The sequence below is a fragment of the Pimephales promelas genome, chromosome 3 (genome assembly GCF_988280905.1).
Source record: "Pimephales promelas chromosome 3, fPimPro1.hap1.1, whole genome shotgun sequence".
Classification (NCBI taxonomy): Eukaryota; Metazoa; Chordata; class Actinopteri; order Cypriniformes; family Leuciscidae; genus Pimephales; species Pimephales promelas.
Genome location: NC_142771.1, coordinates 46,603,834 through 46,617,896, shown reverse-complemented (window position 1 = coordinate 46,617,896; position 14,063 = coordinate 46,603,834). Strand labels below are relative to the sequence as shown.

Sequence of the window (14,063 nt, the reverse complement as noted above, 5' to 3'; positions counted from 1 at the left end):
TATATAGTTTACTACCCTAATGTTCTAACCATTCAAATAGCCCAATTTTGGCAGCAGATTTCGCTTACGGCCATACCACCTTGAGAACGCCCGAACTCGTCTGATCTCGGAAGCTAAGCAGGGTCGGGCCTGGTTAGTACTTGGATGGGAGACCGCCTGGGAATACCAGGTGCTGTAAGCTTTATATAGTTTACTACCCTAATGTTCTAACCATTCAAATAGCCCAATTTTGGCAGCAGATTTCGCTTACGGCCATACCACCTTGAGAACGCCCGAACTCGTCTGATCTCGGAAGCTAAGCAGGGTCGGGCCTGGTTAGTACTTGGATGGGAGACCGCCTGGGAATACCAGGTGCTGTAAGCTTTATATAGTTTACTACCCTAATGTTCTAACCATTCAAATAGCCCAATTTTGGCAGCAGATTTCGCTTAGGGCCATACCACCTTGAGAACGCCCGAACTCGTCTGATCTCGGAAGCTAAGCAGGGTCGGGCCTGGTTAGTACTTGGATGGGAGACCGCCTGGGAATACCAGGTGCTGTAAGCTTTATATAGTTTACTACCCTAATGTTCTAACCATTCAAATAGCCCAATTTTGGCAGCAGATTTCGCTTACGGCCATACCACCTTGAGAACGCCCGAACTCGTCTGATCTCGGAAGCTAAGCAGGGTCGGGCCTGGTTAGTACTTGGATGGGAGACCGCCTGGGAATACCAGGTGCTGTAAGCTTTATATAGTTTACTACCCTAATGTTCTAACCATTCAAATAGCCCAATTTTGGCAGCAGATTTCGCTTACGGCCATACCACCCTGAGAACGCCCGAACTCGTCTGATCTCGGAAGCTAAGCAGGGTCGGGCCTGGTTAGTACTTGGATGGGAGACCGCCTGGGAATACCAGGTGCTGTAAGCTTTATATAGTTTACTACCCTAATGTTCTAACCATTCAAATAGCCCAATTTTAGCAGCAGATTTCGCTTACGGCCATACCACCTTGAGAACGCCCGAACTCGTCTGATCTCGGAAGCTAAGCAGGGTCGGGCCTGGTTAGTACTTGGATGGGAGACCGCCTGGGAATACCAGGTGCTGTAAGCTTTATATAGTTTACTACCCTAATGTTCTAACCATTCAAATAGCCCAATTTTGGCAGCAGATTTCGCTTACGGCCATACCACCTTGAGAACGCCCGAACTCGTCTGATCTCGGAAGCTAAGCAGGGTCGGGCCTGGTTAGTACTTGGATGGGAGACCGCCTGGGAATACCAGGTGCTGTAAGCTTTATATAGTTTACTACCCTAATGTTCTAACCATTCAAATAGCCCAATTTTGGCAGCAGATTTCGCTTACGGCCATACCACCTTGAGAACGCCCGAACTCGTCTGATCTCGGAAGCTAAGCAGGGTCGGGCCTGGTTAGTACTTGGATGGGAGACCGCCTGAGAATACCAGGTGCTGTAAGCTTTATATAGTTTACTACCCTAATGTTCTAACCATTCAAATAGCCCAATTTTGGCAGCAGATTTCGCTTACGGCCATACCACCTTGAGAACGCCCGAACTCGTCTGATCTCGGAAGCTAAGCAGGGTCGGGCCTGGTTAGTACTTGGATGGGAGACCGCCTGGGAATACCAGGTGCTGTAAGCTTTATATAGTTTACTACCCTAATGTTCTAACCATTCAAATAGCCCAATTTTGGCAGCAGATTTCGCTTACGGCCATACCACCTTGAGAACGCCCGAACTCGTCTGATCTCGGAAGCTAAGCAGGGTCGGGCCTGCTTAGTACTTGGATGGGAGACCGCCTGGGAATACCAGGTGCTGTAAGCTTTATATAGTTTACTACCCTAATGTTCTAACCATTCAAATAGCCCAATTTTGGCAGCAGATTTCGCTTACGGCCATACCACCTTGAGAACGCCCGAACTCGTCTGATCTCGGAAGCTAAGCAGGGTCGGGCCTGGTTAGTACTTGGATGGGAGACCGCCTGGGAATACCAGGTGCTGTAAGCTTTATATAGTTTACTACCCTAATGTTCTAACCATTCAAATAGCCCAATTTTGGCAGCAGATTTCGCTTACGGCCATACCACCTTGAGAACGCCCGAACTCGTCTGATCTCGGAAGCTAAGCAGGGTCGGGCCTGGTTAGTACTTGGATGGGAGACCGCCTGGGAATACCAGGTGCTGTAAGCTTTATATAGTTTACTACCCTAATGTTCTAACCATTCAAATAGCCCAATTTTGGCAGCAGATTTCGCTTACGGCCATACCACCTTGAGAACGCCCGAACTCGTCTGATCTCGGAAGCTAAGCAGGGTCGGGCCTGGTTAGTACTTGGATGGGAGACCGCCTGGGAATACCAGGTGCTGTAAGCTTTATATAGTTTACTACCCTAATGTTCTAACCATTCAAATAGCCCAATTTTGGCAGCAGATTTCGCTTACGGCCATACCACCTTGAGAACGCCCGAACTCGTCTGATCTCGGAAGCTAAGCAGGGTCGGGCCTGGTTAGTACTTGGATGGGAGACCGCCTGGGAATACCAGGTGCTGTAAGCTTTATGTAGTTTACTACCCTAATGTTCTAACCATTCAAATAGCCCAATTTTGGCAGCAGATTTCGCTTACGGCCATACCACCTAGAGAACGCCCGAACTCGTCTGATCTCGGAAGCTAAGCAGGGTCGGGCCTGGTTAGTACTTGGATGGGAGACCGCCTGGGAATACCAGGTGCTGTAAGCTTTATATAGTTTACTACCCTAATGTTCTAACCATTCAAATAGCCCAATTTTGGCAGCAGATTTCGCTTACGGCCATACCACCTTGAGAACGCCCGAACTCGTCTGATCTCGGAAGCTAAGCAGGGTCGGGCCTGGTTAGTACTTGGATGGGAGACCGCCTGGGAATACCAGGTGCTGTAAGCTTTATATAGTTTACTACCCTAATGTTCTAACCATTCAAATAGCCCAATTTTGGCAGCAGATTTCGCTTACGGCCATACCACCTTGAGAACGCCCGAACTCGTCTGATCTCGGAAGCTAAGCAGGGTCGGGCCTGGTTAGTACTTGGATGGGAGACCGCCTGGGAATACCAGGTGCTGTAAGCTTTATATAGTTTACTACCCTAATGTTCTAACCATTCAAATAGCCCAATTTTGGCAGCAGATTTCGCTTACGGCCATACCACCTTGAGAACGCCCGAACTCGTCTGATCTCGGAAGCTAAGCAGGGTCGGGCCTGGTTAGTACTTGGATGGGAGACCGCCTGGGAATACCAGGTGCTGTAAGCTTTATATAGTTTACTACCCTAATGTTCTAACCATTCAAATAGCCCAATTTTGGCAGCAGATTTCGCTTACGGCCATACCACCTTGAGAACGCCCGAACTCGTCTGATCTCGGAAGCTAAGCAGGGTCGGGCCTGGTTAGTACTTGGATGGGAGACCGCCTGGGAATACCAGGTGCTGTAAGCTTTATATAGTTTACTACCCTAATGTTCTAACCATTCAAATAGCCCAATTTTGGCAGCAGATTTCGCTTACGGCCATACCACCTTGAGAACGCCCGAACTCGTCTGATCTCGGAAGCTAAGCAGGGTCGGGCCTGGTTAGTACTTGGATGGGAGACCGCCTGGGAATACCAGGTGCTGTAAGCTTTATATAGTTTACTACCCTAATGTTCTAACCATTCAAATAGCCCAATTTTGGCAGCAGATTTCGCTTACGGCCATACCACCTTGAGAACGCCCGAACTCGTCTGATCTCGGAAGCTAAGCAGGGTCGGGCCTGGTTAGTACTTGGATGGGAGACCGCCTGGGAATACCAGGTGCTGTAAGCTTTATGTAGTTTACTACCCTAATGTTCTAACCATTCAAATAGCCCAATTTTGGCAGCAGATTTCGCTTACGGCCATACCACCTAGAGAACGCCCGAACTCGTCTGATCTCGGAAGCTAAGCAGGGTCGGGCCTGGTTAGTACTTGGATGGGAGACCGCCTGGGAATACCAGGTGCTGTAAGCTTTATATAGTTTACTACCCTAATGTTCTAACCATTCAAATAGCCCAATTTTGGCAGCAGATTTCGCTTACGGCCATACCACCTTGAGAACGCCCGAACTCGTCTGATCTCGGAAGCTAAGCAGGGTCGGGCCTGGTTAGTACTTGGATGGGAGACCGCCTGGGAATACCAGGTGCTGTAAGCTTTATATAGTTTACTACCCTAATGTTCTAACCATTCAAATAGCCCAATTTTGGCAGCAGATTTCGCTTACGGCCATACCACCTTGAGAACGCCCGAACTCGTCTGATCTCGGAAGCTAAGCAGGGTCGGGCCTGGTTAGTACTTGGATGGGAGACCGCCTGGGAATACCAGGTGCTGTAAGCTTTATATAGTTTACTACCCTAATGTTCTAACCATTCAAATAGCCCAATTTTGGCAGCAGATTTCGCTTAGGGCCATACCACCTTGAGAACGCCCGAACTCGTCTGATCTCGGAAGCTAAGCAGGGTCGGGCCTGGTTAGTACTTGGATGGGAGACCGCCTGGGAATACCAGGTGCTGTAAGCTTTATATAGTTTACTACCCTAATGTTCTAACCATTCAAATAGCCCAATTTTGGCAGCAGATTTCGCTTACGGCCATACCACCTTGAGAACGCCCGAACTCGTCTGATCTCGGAAGCTAAGCAGGGTCGGGCCTGGTTAGTACTTGGATGGGAGACCGCCTGGGAATACCAGGTGCTGTAAGCTTTATATAGTTTACTACCCTAATGTTCTAACCATTCAAATAGCCCAATTTTGGCAACAGATTTCGCTTACGGCCATACCACCTTGAGAACGCCCGAACTCGTCTGATCTCGGAAGCTAAGCGGGGTCGGGCCTGGTTAGTACTTGGATGGGAGACCGCCTGGGAATACCAGGTGCTGTAAGCTTTATATAGTTTACTACCCTAATGTTCTAACCATTCAAATAGCCCAATTTTGGCAGCAGATTTCGCTTACGGCCATACCACCTTGAGAACGCCCGAACTCGTCTGATCTCGGAAGCTAAGCAGGGTCGGGCCTGGTTAGTACTTGGATGGGAGACCGCCTGGGAATACCAGGTGCTGTAAGCTTTATATAGTTTACTACCCTAATGTTCTAACCATTCAAATAGCCCAATTTTGGCAGCAGATTTCGCTTACGGCCATACCACCTTGAGAACGCCCGAACTCGTCTGATCTCGGAAGCTAAGCAGGGTCGGGCCTGGTTAGTACTTGGATGGGAGACCGCCTGGGAATACCAGGTGCTGTAAGCTTTATATAGTTTACTACCCTAATGTTCTAACCATTCAAATAGCCCAATTTTGGCAGCAGATTTCGCTTATGGCCATACCACCTTGAGAACGCCCGAACTCGTCTGATCTCGGAAGCTAAGCAGGGTCGGGCCTGGTTAGTACTTGGATGGGAGACCGCCTGGGAATACCAGGTGCTGTAAGCTTTATATAGTTTACTACCCTAATGTTCTAACCATTCAAATAGCCCAATTTTGGCAGCAGATTTCGCTTACGGCCATACCACCTTGAGAACGCCCGAACTCGTCTGATCTCGGAAGCTAAGCAGGGTCGGGCCTGGTTAGTACTTGGATGGGAGACCGCCTGGGAATACCAGGTGCTGTAAGCTTTATTGTTTAAAAAAAAAAAAAAAAAAAAAGAGTCAATGAAATGGTTCAAAAATCCTAAATTGTCTTTTTTCCCCCTCGAAAAGCCTGAAATATTCTCTGAGTTTCTTCAGAAAGCCTGAAAGAGTCTCTTTTTTTTCTTCTTCAAATAGCCCAATTTTGGCAGCAGATTTCGCTTACGGCCATACCACCTTGAGAACGCCCGAACTCGTCTGATCTCGGAAGCTAAGCAGGGTCGGGCCTGGTTAGTACTTGGATGGGAGACCGCCTGGGAATACCAGGTGCTGTAAGCTTTATATAGTTTACTACCCTAATGTTCTAACCATTCAAATAGCCCAATTTTGGCAGCAGATTTCGCTTACGGCCATACCACCTTGAGAACGCCCGAACTCGTCTGATCTCGGAAGCTAAGCAGGGTCGGGCCTGGTTAGTACTTGGATGGGAGACCGCCTGGGAATACCAGGTGCTGTAAGCTTTATATAGTTTACTACCCTAATGTTCTAACCATTCAAATAGCCCAATTTTGGCAGCAGATTTCGCTTACGGCCATACCACCTTGAGAACGCCCGAACTCGTCTGATCTCGGAAGCTAAGCAGGGTCGGGCCTGGTTAGTACTTGGATGGGAGACCGCCTGGGAATACCAGGTGCTGTAAGCTTTATATAGTTTACTACCCTAATGTTCTAACCATTCAAATAGCCCAATTTTGGCAGCAGATTTCGCTTAGGGCCATACCACCTTGAGAACGCCCGAACTCGTCTGATCTCGGAAGCTAAGCAGGGTCGGGCCTGGTTAGTACTTGGATGGGAGACCGCCTGGGAATACCAGGTGCTGTAAGCTTTATATAGTTTACTACCCTAATGTTCTAACCATTCAAATAGCCCAATTTTGGCAGCAGATTTCGCTTACGGCCATACCACCTTGAGAACGCCCGAACTCGTCTGATCTCGGAAGCTAAGCAGGGTCGGGCCTGGTTAGTACTTGGATGGGAGACCGCCTGGGAATACCAGGTGCTGTAAGCTTTATATAGTTTACTACCCTAATGTTCTAACCATTCAAATAGCCCAATTTTGGCAGCAGATTTCGCTTACGGCCATACCACCCTGAGAACGCCCGAACTCGTCTGATCTCGGAAGCTAAGCAGGGTCGGGCCTGGTTAGTACTTGGATGGGAGACCGCCTGGGAATACCAGGTGCTGTAAGCTTTATATAGTTTACTACCCTAATGTTCTAACCATTCAAATAGCCCAATTTTAGCAGCAGATTTCGCTTACGGCCATACCACCTTGAGAACGCCCGAACTCGTCTGATCTCGGAAGCTAAGCAGGGTCGGGCCTGGTTAGTACTTGGATGGGAGACCGCCTGGGAATACCAGGTGCTGTAAGCTTTATATAGTTTACTACCCTAATGTTCTAACCATTCAAATAGCCCAATTTTGGCAGCAGATTTCGCTTACGGCCATACCACCTTGAGAACGCCCGAACTCGTCTGATCTCGGAAGCTAAGCAGGGTCGGGCCTGGTTAGTACTTGGATGGGAGACCGCCTGGGAATACCAGGTGCTGTAAGCTTTATATAGTTTACTACCCTAATGTTCTAACCATTCAAATAGCCCAATTTTGGCAGCAGATTTCGCTTACGGCCATACCACCTTGAGAACGCCCGAACTCGTCTGATCTCGGAAGCTAAGCAGGGTCGGGCCTGGTTAGTACTTGGATGGGAGACCGCCTGAGAATACCAGGTGCTGTAAGCTTTATATAGTTTACTACCCTAATGTTCTAACCATTCAAATAGCCCAATTTTGGCAGCAGATTTCGCTTACGGCCATACCACCTTGAGAACGCCCGAACTCGTCTGATCTCGGAAGCTAAGCAGGGTCGGGCCTGGTTAGTACTTGGATGGGAGACCGCCTGGGAATACCAGGTGCTGTAAGCTTTATATAGTTTACTACCCTAATGTTCTAACCATTCAAATAGCCCAATTTTGGCAGCAGATTTCGCTTACGGCCATACCACCTTGAGAACGCCCGAACTCGTCTGATCTCGGAAGCTAAGCAGGGTCGGGCCTGGTTAGTACTTGGATGGGAGACCGCCTGGGAATACCAGGTGCTGTAAGCTTTATATAGTTTACTACCCTAATGTTCTAACCATTCAAATAGCCCAATTTTGGCAGCAGATTTCGCTTACGGCCATACCACCTTGAGAACGCCCGAACTCGTCTGATCTCGGAAGCTAAGCAGGGTCGGGCCTGCTTAGTACTTGGATGGGAGACCGCCTGGGAATACCAGGTGCTGTAAGCTTTATATAGTTTACTACCCTAATGTTCTAACCATTCAAATAGCCCAATTTTGGCAGCAGATTTCGCTTACGGCCATACCACCTTGAGAACGCCCGAACTCGTCTGATCTCGGAAGCTAAGCAGGGTCGGGCCTGGTTAGTACTTGGATGGGAGACCGCCTGGGAATACCAGGTGCTGTAAGCTTTATATAGTTTACTACCCTAATGTTCTAACCATTCAAATAGCCCAATTTTGGCAGCAGATTTCGCTTACGGCCATACCACCTTGAGAACGCCCGAACTCGTCTGATCTCGGAAGCTAAGCAGGGTCGGGCCTGGTTAGTACTTGGATGGGAGACCGCCTGGGAATACCAGGTGCTGTAAGCTTTATATAGTTTACTACCCTAATGTTCTAACCATTCAAATAGCCCAATTTTGGCAGCAGATTTCGCTTACGGCCATACCACCTTGAGAACGCCCGAACTCGTCTGATCTCGGAAGCTAAGCAGGGTCGGGCCTGGTTAGTACTTGGATGGGAGACCGCCTGGGAATACCAGGTGCTGTAAGCTTTATATAGTTTACTACCCTAATGTTCTAACCATTCAAATAGCCCAATTTTGGCAGCAGATTTCGCTTAGGGCCATACCACCTTGAGAACGCCCGAACTCGTCTGATCTCGGAAGCTAAGCAGGGTCGGGCCTGGTTAGTACTTGGATGGGAGACCGCCTGGGAATACCAGGTGCTGTAAGCTTTATATAGTTTACTACCCTAATGTTCTAACCATTCAAATAGCCCAATTTTGGCAGCAGATTTCGCTTACGGCCATACCACCTTGAGAACGCCCGAACTCGTCTGATCTCGGAAGCTAAGCAGGGTCGGGCCTGGTTAGTACTTGGATGGGAGACCGCCTGGGAATACCAGGTGCTGTAAGCTTTATATAGTTTACTACCCTAATGTTCTAACCATTCAAATAGCCCAATTTTGGCAGCAGATTTCGCTTACGGCCATACCACCCTGAGAACGCCCGAACTCGTCTGATCTCGGAAGCTAAGCAGGGTCGGGCCTGGTTAGTACTTGGATGGGAGACCGCCTGGGAATACCAGGTGCTGTAAGCTTTATATAGTTTACTACCCTAATGTTCTAACCATTCAAATAGCCCAATTTTAGCAGCAGATTTCGCTTACGGCCATACCACCTTGAGAACGCCCGAACTCGTCTGATCTCGGAAGCTAAGCAGGGTCGGGCCTGGTTAGTACTTGGATGGGAGACCGCCTGGGAATACCAGGTGCTGTAAGCTTTATATAGTTTACTACCCTAATGTTCTAACCATTCAAATAGCCCAATTTTGGCAGCAGATTTCGCTTACGGCCATACCACCTTGAGAACGCCCGAACTCGTCTGATCTCGGAAGCTAAGCAGGGTCGGGCCTGGTTAGTACTTGGATGGGAGACCGCCTGGGAATACCAGGTGCTGTAAGCTTTATATAGTTTACTACCCTAATGTTCTAACCATTCAAATAGCCCAATTTTGGCAGCAGATTTCGCTTACGGCCATACCACCTTGAGAACGCCCGAACTCGTCTGATCTCGGAAGCTAAGCAGGGTCGGGCCTGGTTAGTACTTGGATGGGAGACCGCCTGAGAATACCAGGTGCTGTAAGCTTTATATAGTTTACTACCCTAATGTTCTAACCATTCAAATAGCCCAATTTTGGCAGCAGATTTCGCTTACGGCCATACCACCTTGAGAACGCCCGAACTCGTCTGATCTCGGAAGCTAAGCAGGGTCGGGCCTGGTTAGTACTTGGATGGGAGACCGCCTGGGAATACCAGGTGCTGTAAGCTTTATATAGTTTACTACCCTAATGTTCTAACCATTCAAATAGCCCAATTTTGGCAGCAGATTTCGCTTACGGCCATACCACCTTGAGAACGCCCGAACTCGTCTGATCTCGGAAGCTAAGCAGGGTCGGGCCTGCTTAGTACTTGGATGGGAGACCGCCTGGGAATACCAGGTGCTGTAAGCTTTATATAGTTTACTACCCTAATGTTCTAACCATTCAAATAGCCCAATTTTGGCAGCAGATTTCGCTTACGGCCATACCACCTTGAGAACGCCCGAACTCGTCTGATCTCGGAAGCTAAGCAGGGTCGGGCCTGGTTAGTACTTGGATGGGAGACCGCCTGGGAATACCAGGTGCTGTAAGCTTTATATAGTTTACTACCCTAATGTTCTAACCATTCAAATAGCCCAATTTTGGCAGCAGATTTCGCTTACGGCCATACCACCTTGAGAACGCCCGAACTCGTCTGATCTCGGAAGCTAAGCAGGGTCGGGCCTGGTTAGTACTTGGATGGGAGACCGCCTGGGAATACCAGGTGCTGTAAGCTTTATATAGTTTACTACCCTAATGTTCTAACCATTCAAATAGCCCAATTTTGGCAGCAGATTTCGCTTACGGCCATACCACCTTGAGAACGCCCGAACTCGTCTGATCTCGGAAGCTAAGCAGGGTCGGGCCTGGTTAGTACTTGGATGGGAGACCGCCTGGGAATACCAGGTGCTGTAAGCTTTATATAGTTTACTACCCTAATGTTCTAACCATTCAAATAGCCCAATTTTGGCAGCAGATTTCGCTTACGGCCATACCACCTTGAGAACGCCCGAACTCGTCTGATCTCGGAAGCTAAGCAGGGTCGGGCCTGGTTAGTACTTGGATGGGAGACCGCCTGGGAATACCAGGTGCTGTAAGCTTTATTGTTTAAAAAAAAAAAAAAAAAAAAAGAGTCAATGAAATGGTTCAAAAATCCTAAATTGTCTTTTTTCCCCCTCGAAAAGCCTGAAATATTCTCTGAGTTTCTTCAGAAAGCCTGAAAGAGTCTCTTTTTTTTCTTCTTCAAATAGCCCAATTTTGGCAGCAGATTTCGCTTACGGCCATACCACCTTGAGAACGCCCGAACTCGTCTGATCTCGGAAGCTAAGCAGGGTCGGGCCTGGTTAGTACTTGGATGGGAGACCGCCTGGGAATACCAGGTGCTGTAAGCTTTATATAGTTTACTACCCTAATGTTCTAACCATTCAAATAGCCCAATTTTGGCAGCAGATTTTGCTTACGGCCATACCACCTTGAGAACGCCCGAACTCGTCTGATCTCGGAAGCTAAGCAGGGTCGGGCCTGGTTAGTACTTGGATGGGAGACCGCCTGGGAATACCAGGTGCTGTAAGCTTTATATAGTTTACTACCCTAATGTTCTAACCATTCAAATAGCCCAATTTTGGCAGCAGATTTCGCTTACGGCCATACCACCTTGAGAACGCCCGAACTCGTCTGATCTCGGAAGCTAAGCAGGGTCGGGCCTGGTTAGTACTTGGATGGGAGACCGCCTGGGAATACCAGGTGCTGTAAGCTTTATATAGTTTACTACCCTAATGTTCTAACCATTCAAATAGCCCAATTTTGGCAGCAGATTTCGCTTACGGCCATACCACCTTGAGAACGCCCGAACTCGTCTGATCTCGGAAGCTAAGCAGGGTCGGGCCTGGTTAGTACTTGGATGGGAGACCGCCTGGGAATACCAGGTGCTGTAAGCTTTATATAGTTTACTACCCTAATGTTCTAACCATTCAAATAGCCCAATTTTGGCAGCAGATTTCGCTTACGGCCATACCACCTTGAGAACGCCCGAACTCGTCTGATCTCGGAAGCTAAGCAGGGTCGGGCCTGGTTAGTACTTGGATGGGAGACCGCCTGGGAATACCAGGTGCTGTAAGCTTTATATAGTTTACTACCCTAATGTTCTAACCATTCAAATAGCCCAATTTTGGCAGCAGATTTCGCTTACGGCCATACCACCTTGAGAACGCCCGAACTCGTCTGATCTCGGAAGCTAAGCAGGGTCGGGCCTGGTTAGTACTTGGATGGGAGACCGCCTGGGAATACCAGGTGCTGTAAGCTTTATGTAGTTTACTACCCTAATGTTCTAACCATTCAAATAGCCCAATTTTGGCAGCAGATTTCGCTTACGGCCATACCACCTTGAGAACGCCCGAACTCGTCTGATCTCGGAAGCTAAGCAGGGTCGGGCCTGGTTAGTACTTGGATGGGAGACCGCCTGGGAATACCAGGTGCTGTAAGCTTTATATAGTTTACTACCCTAATGTTCTAACCATTCAAATAGCCCAATTTTGGCAGCAGATTTCGCTTAGGGCCATACCACCTTGAGAACGCCCGAACTCGTCTGATCTCGGAAGCTAAGCAGGGTCGGGCCTGGTTAGTACTTGGATGGGAGACCGCCTGGGAATACCAGGTGCTGTAAGCTTTATATAGTTTACTACCCTAATGTTCTAACCATTCAAATAGCCCAATTTTGGCAGCAGATTTCGCTTACGGCCATACCACCTTGAGAACGCCCGAACTCGTCTGATCTCGGAAGCTAAGCAGGGTCGGGCCTGGTTAGTACTTGGATGGGAGACCGCCTGGGAATACCAGGTGCTGTAAGCTTTATATAGTTTACTACCCTAATGTTCTAACCATTCAAATAGCCCAATTTTGGCAGCAGATTTCGCTTACGGCCATACCACCTTGAGAACGCCCGAGCTCGTCTGATCTCGGAAGCTAAGCAGGGTCGGGCCTGGTTAGTACTTGGATGGGAGACCGCCTGGGAATACCAGGTGCTGTAAGCTTTATATAGTTTACTACCCTAATGTTCTAACCATTCAAATAGCCCAATTTTGGCAGCAGATTTCGCTTACGGCCATACCACCTTGAGAACGCCCGAACTCGTCTGATCTCGGAAGCTAAGCAGGGTCGGGCCTGGTTAGTACTTGGATGGGAGACCGCCTGGGAATACCAGGTGCTGTAAGCTTTATATAGTTTACTACCCTAATGTTCTAACCATTCAAATAGCCCAATTTTGGCAGCAGATTTCGCTTACGGCCATACCACCTTGAGAACGCCCGAACTCGTCTGATCTCGGCAGCTAAGCAGGGTCGGGCCTGGTTAGTACTTGGATGGGAGACCGCCTGGGAATACCAGGTGCTGTAAGCTTTATATAGTTTACTACCCTAATGTTCTAACCATTCAAATAGCCCAATTTTGGCAGCAGATTTCGCTTACGGCCATACCACCTTGAGAACGCCCGAACTCGTCTGATCTCGGAAGCTAAGCAGGGTCGGGCCTGGTTAGTACTTGGATGGGAGACCGCCTGGGAATACCAGGTGCTGTAAGCTTTATATAGTTTACTACCCTAATGTTCTAACCATTCAAATAGCCCAATTTTGGCAGCAGATTTCGCTTACGGCCATACCACCCTGAGAACGCCCGAACTCGTCTGATCTCGGAAGCTAAGCAGGGTCGGGCCTGGTTAGTACTTGGATGGGAGACCGCCTGGGAATACCAGGTGCTGTAAGCTTTATATAGTTTACTACCCTAATGTTCTAACCATTCAAATAGCCCAATTTTAGCAGCAGATTTCGCTTACGGCCATACCACCTTGAGAACGCCCGAACTCGTCTGATCTCGGAAGCTAAGCAGGGTCGGGCCTGGTTAGTACTTGGATGGGAGACCGCCTGGGAATACCAGGTGCTGTAAGCTTTATATAGTTTACTACCCTAATGTTCTAACCATTCAAATAGCCCAATTTTGGCAGCAGATTTCGCTTACGGCCATACCACCTTGAGAACGCCCGAACTCGTCTGATCTCGGAAGCTAAGCAGGGTCGGGCCTGGTTAGTACTTGGATGGGAGACCGCCTGGGAATACCAGGTGCTGTAAGCTTTATATAGTTTACTACCCTAATGTTCTAACCATTCAAATAGCCCAATTTTGGCAGCAGATTTCGCTTACGGCCATACCACCTTGAGAACGCCCGAACTCGTCTGATCTCGGAAGCTAAGCAGGGTCGGGCCTGGTTAGTACTTGGATGGGAGACCGCCTGAGAATACCAGGTGCTGTAAGCTTTATATAGTTTACTACCCTAATGTTCTAACCATTCAAATAGCCCAATTTTGGCAGCAGATTTCGCTTACGGCCATACCACCTTGAGAACGCCCGAACTCGTCTGATCTCGGAAGCTAAGCAGGGTCGGGCCTGGTTAGTACTTGGATGGGAGACCGCCTGGGAATACCAGGTGCTGTAAGCTTTATATAGTTTACT

At 48.5% G+C, this 14,063-nt stretch overlaps 76 non-coding genes across 76 annotated transcripts; all 76 read left to right on the top strand.

Moving 5' to 3' along the window:
• Positions 1–62: 62 nt before the first annotated feature.
• On the top strand, positions 63–181 carry LOC148991412 (5S ribosomal RNA). The gene has a single exon (XR_016157525.1). It is a non-coding gene; the product is annotated as a 5S ribosomal RNA (ribosomal RNA).
• Positions 182–244: 63 nt separating this feature from the next.
• Positions 245–363, top strand: LOC148991411 (5S ribosomal RNA). The gene has a single exon (XR_016157524.1). It is a non-coding gene; the product is annotated as a 5S ribosomal RNA (ribosomal RNA).
• Positions 364–426: 63 nt separating this feature from the next.
• On the top strand, positions 427–545 carry LOC148991410 (5S ribosomal RNA). The gene has a single exon (XR_016163598.1). It is a non-coding gene; the product is annotated as a 5S ribosomal RNA (ribosomal RNA).
• Positions 546–608: 63 nt separating this feature from the next.
• LOC148991409 (5S ribosomal RNA) lies at positions 609–727 on the top strand. The gene has a single exon (XR_016157522.1). It is a non-coding gene; the product is annotated as a 5S ribosomal RNA (ribosomal RNA).
• A 63-nt stretch (positions 728–790) lies between these two features.
• LOC148991408 (5S ribosomal RNA) lies at positions 791–909 on the top strand. The gene has a single exon (XR_016166526.1). It is a non-coding gene; the product is annotated as a 5S ribosomal RNA (ribosomal RNA).
• Positions 910–972: 63 nt separating this feature from the next.
• On the top strand, positions 973–1,091 carry LOC148991407 (5S ribosomal RNA). Its single transcript, XR_016157521.1, has one exon. It is a non-coding gene; the product is annotated as a 5S ribosomal RNA (ribosomal RNA).
• Positions 1,092–1,154: 63 nt separating this feature from the next.
• On the top strand, positions 1,155–1,273 carry LOC148991406 (5S ribosomal RNA). The gene has a single exon (XR_016157520.1). It is a non-coding gene; the product is annotated as a 5S ribosomal RNA (ribosomal RNA).
• Positions 1,274–1,336: 63 nt separating this feature from the next.
• Positions 1,337–1,455, top strand: LOC148991405 (5S ribosomal RNA). The gene has a single exon (XR_016160305.1). It is a non-coding gene; the product is annotated as a 5S ribosomal RNA (ribosomal RNA).
• Positions 1,456–1,518: 63 nt separating this feature from the next.
• On the top strand, positions 1,519–1,637 carry LOC148991404 (5S ribosomal RNA). Its single transcript, XR_016157519.1, has one exon. It is a non-coding gene; the product is annotated as a 5S ribosomal RNA (ribosomal RNA).
• A 63-nt stretch (positions 1,638–1,700) lies between these two features.
• Positions 1,701–1,819, top strand: LOC148991403 (5S ribosomal RNA). The gene has a single exon (XR_016162460.1). It is a non-coding gene; the product is annotated as a 5S ribosomal RNA (ribosomal RNA).
• A 63-nt stretch (positions 1,820–1,882) lies between these two features.
• Positions 1,883–2,001, top strand: LOC148991402 (5S ribosomal RNA). Its single transcript, XR_016157518.1, has one exon. It is a non-coding gene; the product is annotated as a 5S ribosomal RNA (ribosomal RNA).
• A 63-nt stretch (positions 2,002–2,064) lies between these two features.
• Positions 2,065–2,183, top strand: LOC148991401 (5S ribosomal RNA). The gene has a single exon (XR_016157517.1). It is a non-coding gene; the product is annotated as a 5S ribosomal RNA (ribosomal RNA).
• A 63-nt stretch (positions 2,184–2,246) lies between these two features.
• On the top strand, positions 2,247–2,365 carry LOC148991400 (5S ribosomal RNA). Its single transcript, XR_016157515.1, has one exon. It is a non-coding gene; the product is annotated as a 5S ribosomal RNA (ribosomal RNA).
• A 63-nt stretch (positions 2,366–2,428) lies between these two features.
• On the top strand, positions 2,429–2,547 carry LOC148991399 (5S ribosomal RNA). Its single transcript, XR_016157514.1, has one exon. It is a non-coding gene; the product is annotated as a 5S ribosomal RNA (ribosomal RNA).
• A 63-nt stretch (positions 2,548–2,610) lies between these two features.
• LOC148991398 (5S ribosomal RNA) lies at positions 2,611–2,729 on the top strand. The gene has a single exon (XR_016162219.1). It is a non-coding gene; the product is annotated as a 5S ribosomal RNA (ribosomal RNA).
• A 63-nt stretch (positions 2,730–2,792) lies between these two features.
• LOC148991397 (5S ribosomal RNA) lies at positions 2,793–2,911 on the top strand. The gene has a single exon (XR_016157513.1). It is a non-coding gene; the product is annotated as a 5S ribosomal RNA (ribosomal RNA).
• A 63-nt stretch (positions 2,912–2,974) lies between these two features.
• LOC148991396 (5S ribosomal RNA) lies at positions 2,975–3,093 on the top strand. Its single transcript, XR_016157512.1, has one exon. It is a non-coding gene; the product is annotated as a 5S ribosomal RNA (ribosomal RNA).
• A 63-nt stretch (positions 3,094–3,156) lies between these two features.
• Positions 3,157–3,275, top strand: LOC148991395 (5S ribosomal RNA). Its single transcript, XR_016157510.1, has one exon. It is a non-coding gene; the product is annotated as a 5S ribosomal RNA (ribosomal RNA).
• A 63-nt stretch (positions 3,276–3,338) lies between these two features.
• Positions 3,339–3,457, top strand: LOC148991394 (5S ribosomal RNA). Its single transcript, XR_016157509.1, has one exon. It is a non-coding gene; the product is annotated as a 5S ribosomal RNA (ribosomal RNA).
• Positions 3,458–3,520: 63 nt separating this feature from the next.
• Positions 3,521–3,639, top strand: LOC148991393 (5S ribosomal RNA). The gene has a single exon (XR_016157508.1). It is a non-coding gene; the product is annotated as a 5S ribosomal RNA (ribosomal RNA).
• Positions 3,640–3,702: 63 nt separating this feature from the next.
• On the top strand, positions 3,703–3,821 carry LOC148991392 (5S ribosomal RNA). The gene has a single exon (XR_016157507.1). It is a non-coding gene; the product is annotated as a 5S ribosomal RNA (ribosomal RNA).
• Positions 3,822–3,884: 63 nt separating this feature from the next.
• Positions 3,885–4,003, top strand: LOC148991391 (5S ribosomal RNA). Its single transcript, XR_016162218.1, has one exon. It is a non-coding gene; the product is annotated as a 5S ribosomal RNA (ribosomal RNA).
• Positions 4,004–4,066: 63 nt separating this feature from the next.
• LOC148991390 (5S ribosomal RNA) lies at positions 4,067–4,185 on the top strand. The gene has a single exon (XR_016157506.1). It is a non-coding gene; the product is annotated as a 5S ribosomal RNA (ribosomal RNA).
• Positions 4,186–4,248: 63 nt separating this feature from the next.
• Positions 4,249–4,367, top strand: LOC148991389 (5S ribosomal RNA). Its single transcript, XR_016157504.1, has one exon. It is a non-coding gene; the product is annotated as a 5S ribosomal RNA (ribosomal RNA).
• A 63-nt stretch (positions 4,368–4,430) lies between these two features.
• On the top strand, positions 4,431–4,549 carry LOC148991388 (5S ribosomal RNA). Its single transcript, XR_016163597.1, has one exon. It is a non-coding gene; the product is annotated as a 5S ribosomal RNA (ribosomal RNA).
• Positions 4,550–4,612: 63 nt separating this feature from the next.
• Positions 4,613–4,731, top strand: LOC148991387 (5S ribosomal RNA). Its single transcript, XR_016157503.1, has one exon. It is a non-coding gene; the product is annotated as a 5S ribosomal RNA (ribosomal RNA).
• A 63-nt stretch (positions 4,732–4,794) lies between these two features.
• LOC148991386 (5S ribosomal RNA) lies at positions 4,795–4,913 on the top strand. Its single transcript, XR_016160419.1, has one exon. It is a non-coding gene; the product is annotated as a 5S ribosomal RNA (ribosomal RNA).
• Positions 4,914–4,976: 63 nt separating this feature from the next.
• LOC148991385 (5S ribosomal RNA) lies at positions 4,977–5,095 on the top strand. The gene has a single exon (XR_016157502.1). It is a non-coding gene; the product is annotated as a 5S ribosomal RNA (ribosomal RNA).
• Positions 5,096–5,158: 63 nt separating this feature from the next.
• On the top strand, positions 5,159–5,277 carry LOC148991384 (5S ribosomal RNA). Its single transcript, XR_016157501.1, has one exon. It is a non-coding gene; the product is annotated as a 5S ribosomal RNA (ribosomal RNA).
• Positions 5,278–5,340: 63 nt separating this feature from the next.
• LOC148991383 (5S ribosomal RNA) lies at positions 5,341–5,459 on the top strand. The gene has a single exon (XR_016160568.1). It is a non-coding gene; the product is annotated as a 5S ribosomal RNA (ribosomal RNA).
• Positions 5,460–5,522: 63 nt separating this feature from the next.
• On the top strand, positions 5,523–5,641 carry LOC148991382 (5S ribosomal RNA). Its single transcript, XR_016157500.1, has one exon. It is a non-coding gene; the product is annotated as a 5S ribosomal RNA (ribosomal RNA).
• A 172-nt stretch (positions 5,642–5,813) lies between these two features.
• LOC148991381 (5S ribosomal RNA) lies at positions 5,814–5,932 on the top strand. Its single transcript, XR_016157498.1, has one exon. It is a non-coding gene; the product is annotated as a 5S ribosomal RNA (ribosomal RNA).
• A 63-nt stretch (positions 5,933–5,995) lies between these two features.
• Positions 5,996–6,114, top strand: LOC148991380 (5S ribosomal RNA). Its single transcript, XR_016157497.1, has one exon. It is a non-coding gene; the product is annotated as a 5S ribosomal RNA (ribosomal RNA).
• Positions 6,115–6,177: 63 nt separating this feature from the next.
• On the top strand, positions 6,178–6,296 carry LOC148991379 (5S ribosomal RNA). Its single transcript, XR_016157496.1, has one exon. It is a non-coding gene; the product is annotated as a 5S ribosomal RNA (ribosomal RNA).
• Positions 6,297–6,359: 63 nt separating this feature from the next.
• On the top strand, positions 6,360–6,478 carry LOC148991378 (5S ribosomal RNA). Its single transcript, XR_016163596.1, has one exon. It is a non-coding gene; the product is annotated as a 5S ribosomal RNA (ribosomal RNA).
• Positions 6,479–6,541: 63 nt separating this feature from the next.
• On the top strand, positions 6,542–6,660 carry LOC148991377 (5S ribosomal RNA). The gene has a single exon (XR_016157495.1). It is a non-coding gene; the product is annotated as a 5S ribosomal RNA (ribosomal RNA).
• A 63-nt stretch (positions 6,661–6,723) lies between these two features.
• On the top strand, positions 6,724–6,842 carry LOC148991376 (5S ribosomal RNA). Its single transcript, XR_016166515.1, has one exon. It is a non-coding gene; the product is annotated as a 5S ribosomal RNA (ribosomal RNA).
• Positions 6,843–6,905: 63 nt separating this feature from the next.
• Positions 6,906–7,024, top strand: LOC148991375 (5S ribosomal RNA). The gene has a single exon (XR_016157494.1). It is a non-coding gene; the product is annotated as a 5S ribosomal RNA (ribosomal RNA).
• Positions 7,025–7,087: 63 nt separating this feature from the next.
• On the top strand, positions 7,088–7,206 carry LOC148991374 (5S ribosomal RNA). Its single transcript, XR_016157493.1, has one exon. It is a non-coding gene; the product is annotated as a 5S ribosomal RNA (ribosomal RNA).
• Positions 7,207–7,269: 63 nt separating this feature from the next.
• LOC148991373 (5S ribosomal RNA) lies at positions 7,270–7,388 on the top strand. The gene has a single exon (XR_016160304.1). It is a non-coding gene; the product is annotated as a 5S ribosomal RNA (ribosomal RNA).
• Positions 7,389–7,451: 63 nt separating this feature from the next.
• LOC148991372 (5S ribosomal RNA) lies at positions 7,452–7,570 on the top strand. The gene has a single exon (XR_016157492.1). It is a non-coding gene; the product is annotated as a 5S ribosomal RNA (ribosomal RNA).
• Positions 7,571–7,633: 63 nt separating this feature from the next.
• Positions 7,634–7,752, top strand: LOC148991371 (5S ribosomal RNA). Its single transcript, XR_016157491.1, has one exon. It is a non-coding gene; the product is annotated as a 5S ribosomal RNA (ribosomal RNA).
• A 63-nt stretch (positions 7,753–7,815) lies between these two features.
• On the top strand, positions 7,816–7,934 carry LOC148991370 (5S ribosomal RNA). Its single transcript, XR_016162459.1, has one exon. It is a non-coding gene; the product is annotated as a 5S ribosomal RNA (ribosomal RNA).
• Positions 7,935–7,997: 63 nt separating this feature from the next.
• Positions 7,998–8,116, top strand: LOC148991369 (5S ribosomal RNA). The gene has a single exon (XR_016157490.1). It is a non-coding gene; the product is annotated as a 5S ribosomal RNA (ribosomal RNA).
• Positions 8,117–8,179: 63 nt separating this feature from the next.
• On the top strand, positions 8,180–8,298 carry LOC148991368 (5S ribosomal RNA). The gene has a single exon (XR_016157489.1). It is a non-coding gene; the product is annotated as a 5S ribosomal RNA (ribosomal RNA).
• A 63-nt stretch (positions 8,299–8,361) lies between these two features.
• LOC148991367 (5S ribosomal RNA) lies at positions 8,362–8,480 on the top strand. Its single transcript, XR_016157487.1, has one exon. It is a non-coding gene; the product is annotated as a 5S ribosomal RNA (ribosomal RNA).
• Positions 8,481–8,543: 63 nt separating this feature from the next.
• LOC148991366 (5S ribosomal RNA) lies at positions 8,544–8,662 on the top strand. The gene has a single exon (XR_016163594.1). It is a non-coding gene; the product is annotated as a 5S ribosomal RNA (ribosomal RNA).
• Positions 8,663–8,725: 63 nt separating this feature from the next.
• On the top strand, positions 8,726–8,844 carry LOC148991365 (5S ribosomal RNA). Its single transcript, XR_016157486.1, has one exon. It is a non-coding gene; the product is annotated as a 5S ribosomal RNA (ribosomal RNA).
• Positions 8,845–8,907: 63 nt separating this feature from the next.
• LOC148991364 (5S ribosomal RNA) lies at positions 8,908–9,026 on the top strand. The gene has a single exon (XR_016166504.1). It is a non-coding gene; the product is annotated as a 5S ribosomal RNA (ribosomal RNA).
• Positions 9,027–9,089: 63 nt separating this feature from the next.
• On the top strand, positions 9,090–9,208 carry LOC148991363 (5S ribosomal RNA). Its single transcript, XR_016157485.1, has one exon. It is a non-coding gene; the product is annotated as a 5S ribosomal RNA (ribosomal RNA).
• A 63-nt stretch (positions 9,209–9,271) lies between these two features.
• On the top strand, positions 9,272–9,390 carry LOC148991362 (5S ribosomal RNA). Its single transcript, XR_016157484.1, has one exon. It is a non-coding gene; the product is annotated as a 5S ribosomal RNA (ribosomal RNA).
• Positions 9,391–9,453: 63 nt separating this feature from the next.
• Positions 9,454–9,572, top strand: LOC148991361 (5S ribosomal RNA). Its single transcript, XR_016160303.1, has one exon. It is a non-coding gene; the product is annotated as a 5S ribosomal RNA (ribosomal RNA).
• Positions 9,573–9,635: 63 nt separating this feature from the next.
• Positions 9,636–9,754, top strand: LOC148991360 (5S ribosomal RNA). The gene has a single exon (XR_016157483.1). It is a non-coding gene; the product is annotated as a 5S ribosomal RNA (ribosomal RNA).
• Positions 9,755–9,817: 63 nt separating this feature from the next.
• On the top strand, positions 9,818–9,936 carry LOC148991359 (5S ribosomal RNA). Its single transcript, XR_016162458.1, has one exon. It is a non-coding gene; the product is annotated as a 5S ribosomal RNA (ribosomal RNA).
• Positions 9,937–9,999: 63 nt separating this feature from the next.
• On the top strand, positions 10,000–10,118 carry LOC148991358 (5S ribosomal RNA). The gene has a single exon (XR_016157482.1). It is a non-coding gene; the product is annotated as a 5S ribosomal RNA (ribosomal RNA).
• Positions 10,119–10,181: 63 nt separating this feature from the next.
• On the top strand, positions 10,182–10,300 carry LOC148991357 (5S ribosomal RNA). Its single transcript, XR_016157481.1, has one exon. It is a non-coding gene; the product is annotated as a 5S ribosomal RNA (ribosomal RNA).
• Positions 10,301–10,363: 63 nt separating this feature from the next.
• Positions 10,364–10,482, top strand: LOC148991356 (5S ribosomal RNA). The gene has a single exon (XR_016157480.1). It is a non-coding gene; the product is annotated as a 5S ribosomal RNA (ribosomal RNA).
• Positions 10,483–10,545: 63 nt separating this feature from the next.
• On the top strand, positions 10,546–10,664 carry LOC148991355 (5S ribosomal RNA). The gene has a single exon (XR_016157479.1). It is a non-coding gene; the product is annotated as a 5S ribosomal RNA (ribosomal RNA).
• Positions 10,665–10,836: 172 nt separating this feature from the next.
• LOC148991354 (5S ribosomal RNA) lies at positions 10,837–10,955 on the top strand. The gene has a single exon (XR_016157478.1). It is a non-coding gene; the product is annotated as a 5S ribosomal RNA (ribosomal RNA).
• Positions 10,956–11,018: 63 nt separating this feature from the next.
• Positions 11,019–11,137, top strand: LOC148991353 (5S ribosomal RNA). Its single transcript, XR_016157476.1, has one exon. It is a non-coding gene; the product is annotated as a 5S ribosomal RNA (ribosomal RNA).
• A 63-nt stretch (positions 11,138–11,200) lies between these two features.
• LOC148991352 (5S ribosomal RNA) lies at positions 11,201–11,319 on the top strand. The gene has a single exon (XR_016157475.1). It is a non-coding gene; the product is annotated as a 5S ribosomal RNA (ribosomal RNA).
• Positions 11,320–11,382: 63 nt separating this feature from the next.
• On the top strand, positions 11,383–11,501 carry LOC148991351 (5S ribosomal RNA). The gene has a single exon (XR_016157474.1). It is a non-coding gene; the product is annotated as a 5S ribosomal RNA (ribosomal RNA).
• A 63-nt stretch (positions 11,502–11,564) lies between these two features.
• On the top strand, positions 11,565–11,683 carry LOC148991350 (5S ribosomal RNA). The gene has a single exon (XR_016157473.1). It is a non-coding gene; the product is annotated as a 5S ribosomal RNA (ribosomal RNA).
• Positions 11,684–11,746: 63 nt separating this feature from the next.
• On the top strand, positions 11,747–11,865 carry LOC148991349 (5S ribosomal RNA). The gene has a single exon (XR_016157472.1). It is a non-coding gene; the product is annotated as a 5S ribosomal RNA (ribosomal RNA).
• Positions 11,866–11,928: 63 nt separating this feature from the next.
• Positions 11,929–12,047, top strand: LOC148991348 (5S ribosomal RNA). The gene has a single exon (XR_016157471.1). It is a non-coding gene; the product is annotated as a 5S ribosomal RNA (ribosomal RNA).
• A 63-nt stretch (positions 12,048–12,110) lies between these two features.
• On the top strand, positions 12,111–12,229 carry LOC148991347 (5S ribosomal RNA). Its single transcript, XR_016163593.1, has one exon. It is a non-coding gene; the product is annotated as a 5S ribosomal RNA (ribosomal RNA).
• A 63-nt stretch (positions 12,230–12,292) lies between these two features.
• Positions 12,293–12,411, top strand: LOC148991346 (5S ribosomal RNA). The gene has a single exon (XR_016157470.1). It is a non-coding gene; the product is annotated as a 5S ribosomal RNA (ribosomal RNA).
• Positions 12,412–12,474: 63 nt separating this feature from the next.
• LOC148991345 (5S ribosomal RNA) lies at positions 12,475–12,593 on the top strand. The gene has a single exon (XR_016160588.1). It is a non-coding gene; the product is annotated as a 5S ribosomal RNA (ribosomal RNA).
• A 63-nt stretch (positions 12,594–12,656) lies between these two features.
• LOC148991344 (5S ribosomal RNA) lies at positions 12,657–12,775 on the top strand. Its single transcript, XR_016157469.1, has one exon. It is a non-coding gene; the product is annotated as a 5S ribosomal RNA (ribosomal RNA).
• A 63-nt stretch (positions 12,776–12,838) lies between these two features.
• Positions 12,839–12,957, top strand: LOC148991343 (5S ribosomal RNA). The gene has a single exon (XR_016160610.1). It is a non-coding gene; the product is annotated as a 5S ribosomal RNA (ribosomal RNA).
• A 63-nt stretch (positions 12,958–13,020) lies between these two features.
• Positions 13,021–13,139, top strand: LOC148991342 (5S ribosomal RNA). Its single transcript, XR_016157468.1, has one exon. It is a non-coding gene; the product is annotated as a 5S ribosomal RNA (ribosomal RNA).
• A 63-nt stretch (positions 13,140–13,202) lies between these two features.
• LOC148991341 (5S ribosomal RNA) lies at positions 13,203–13,321 on the top strand. Its single transcript, XR_016166493.1, has one exon. It is a non-coding gene; the product is annotated as a 5S ribosomal RNA (ribosomal RNA).
• Positions 13,322–13,384: 63 nt separating this feature from the next.
• On the top strand, positions 13,385–13,503 carry LOC148991340 (5S ribosomal RNA). Its single transcript, XR_016157467.1, has one exon. It is a non-coding gene; the product is annotated as a 5S ribosomal RNA (ribosomal RNA).
• A 63-nt stretch (positions 13,504–13,566) lies between these two features.
• LOC148991339 (5S ribosomal RNA) lies at positions 13,567–13,685 on the top strand. The gene has a single exon (XR_016157465.1). It is a non-coding gene; the product is annotated as a 5S ribosomal RNA (ribosomal RNA).
• A 63-nt stretch (positions 13,686–13,748) lies between these two features.
• Positions 13,749–13,867, top strand: LOC148991338 (5S ribosomal RNA). Its single transcript, XR_016160302.1, has one exon. It is a non-coding gene; the product is annotated as a 5S ribosomal RNA (ribosomal RNA).
• A 63-nt stretch (positions 13,868–13,930) lies between these two features.
• On the top strand, positions 13,931–14,049 carry LOC148991337 (5S ribosomal RNA). Its single transcript, XR_016157464.1, has one exon. It is a non-coding gene; the product is annotated as a 5S ribosomal RNA (ribosomal RNA).
• The last annotated feature ends 14 nt before the right edge of the window (positions 14,050–14,063 follow it).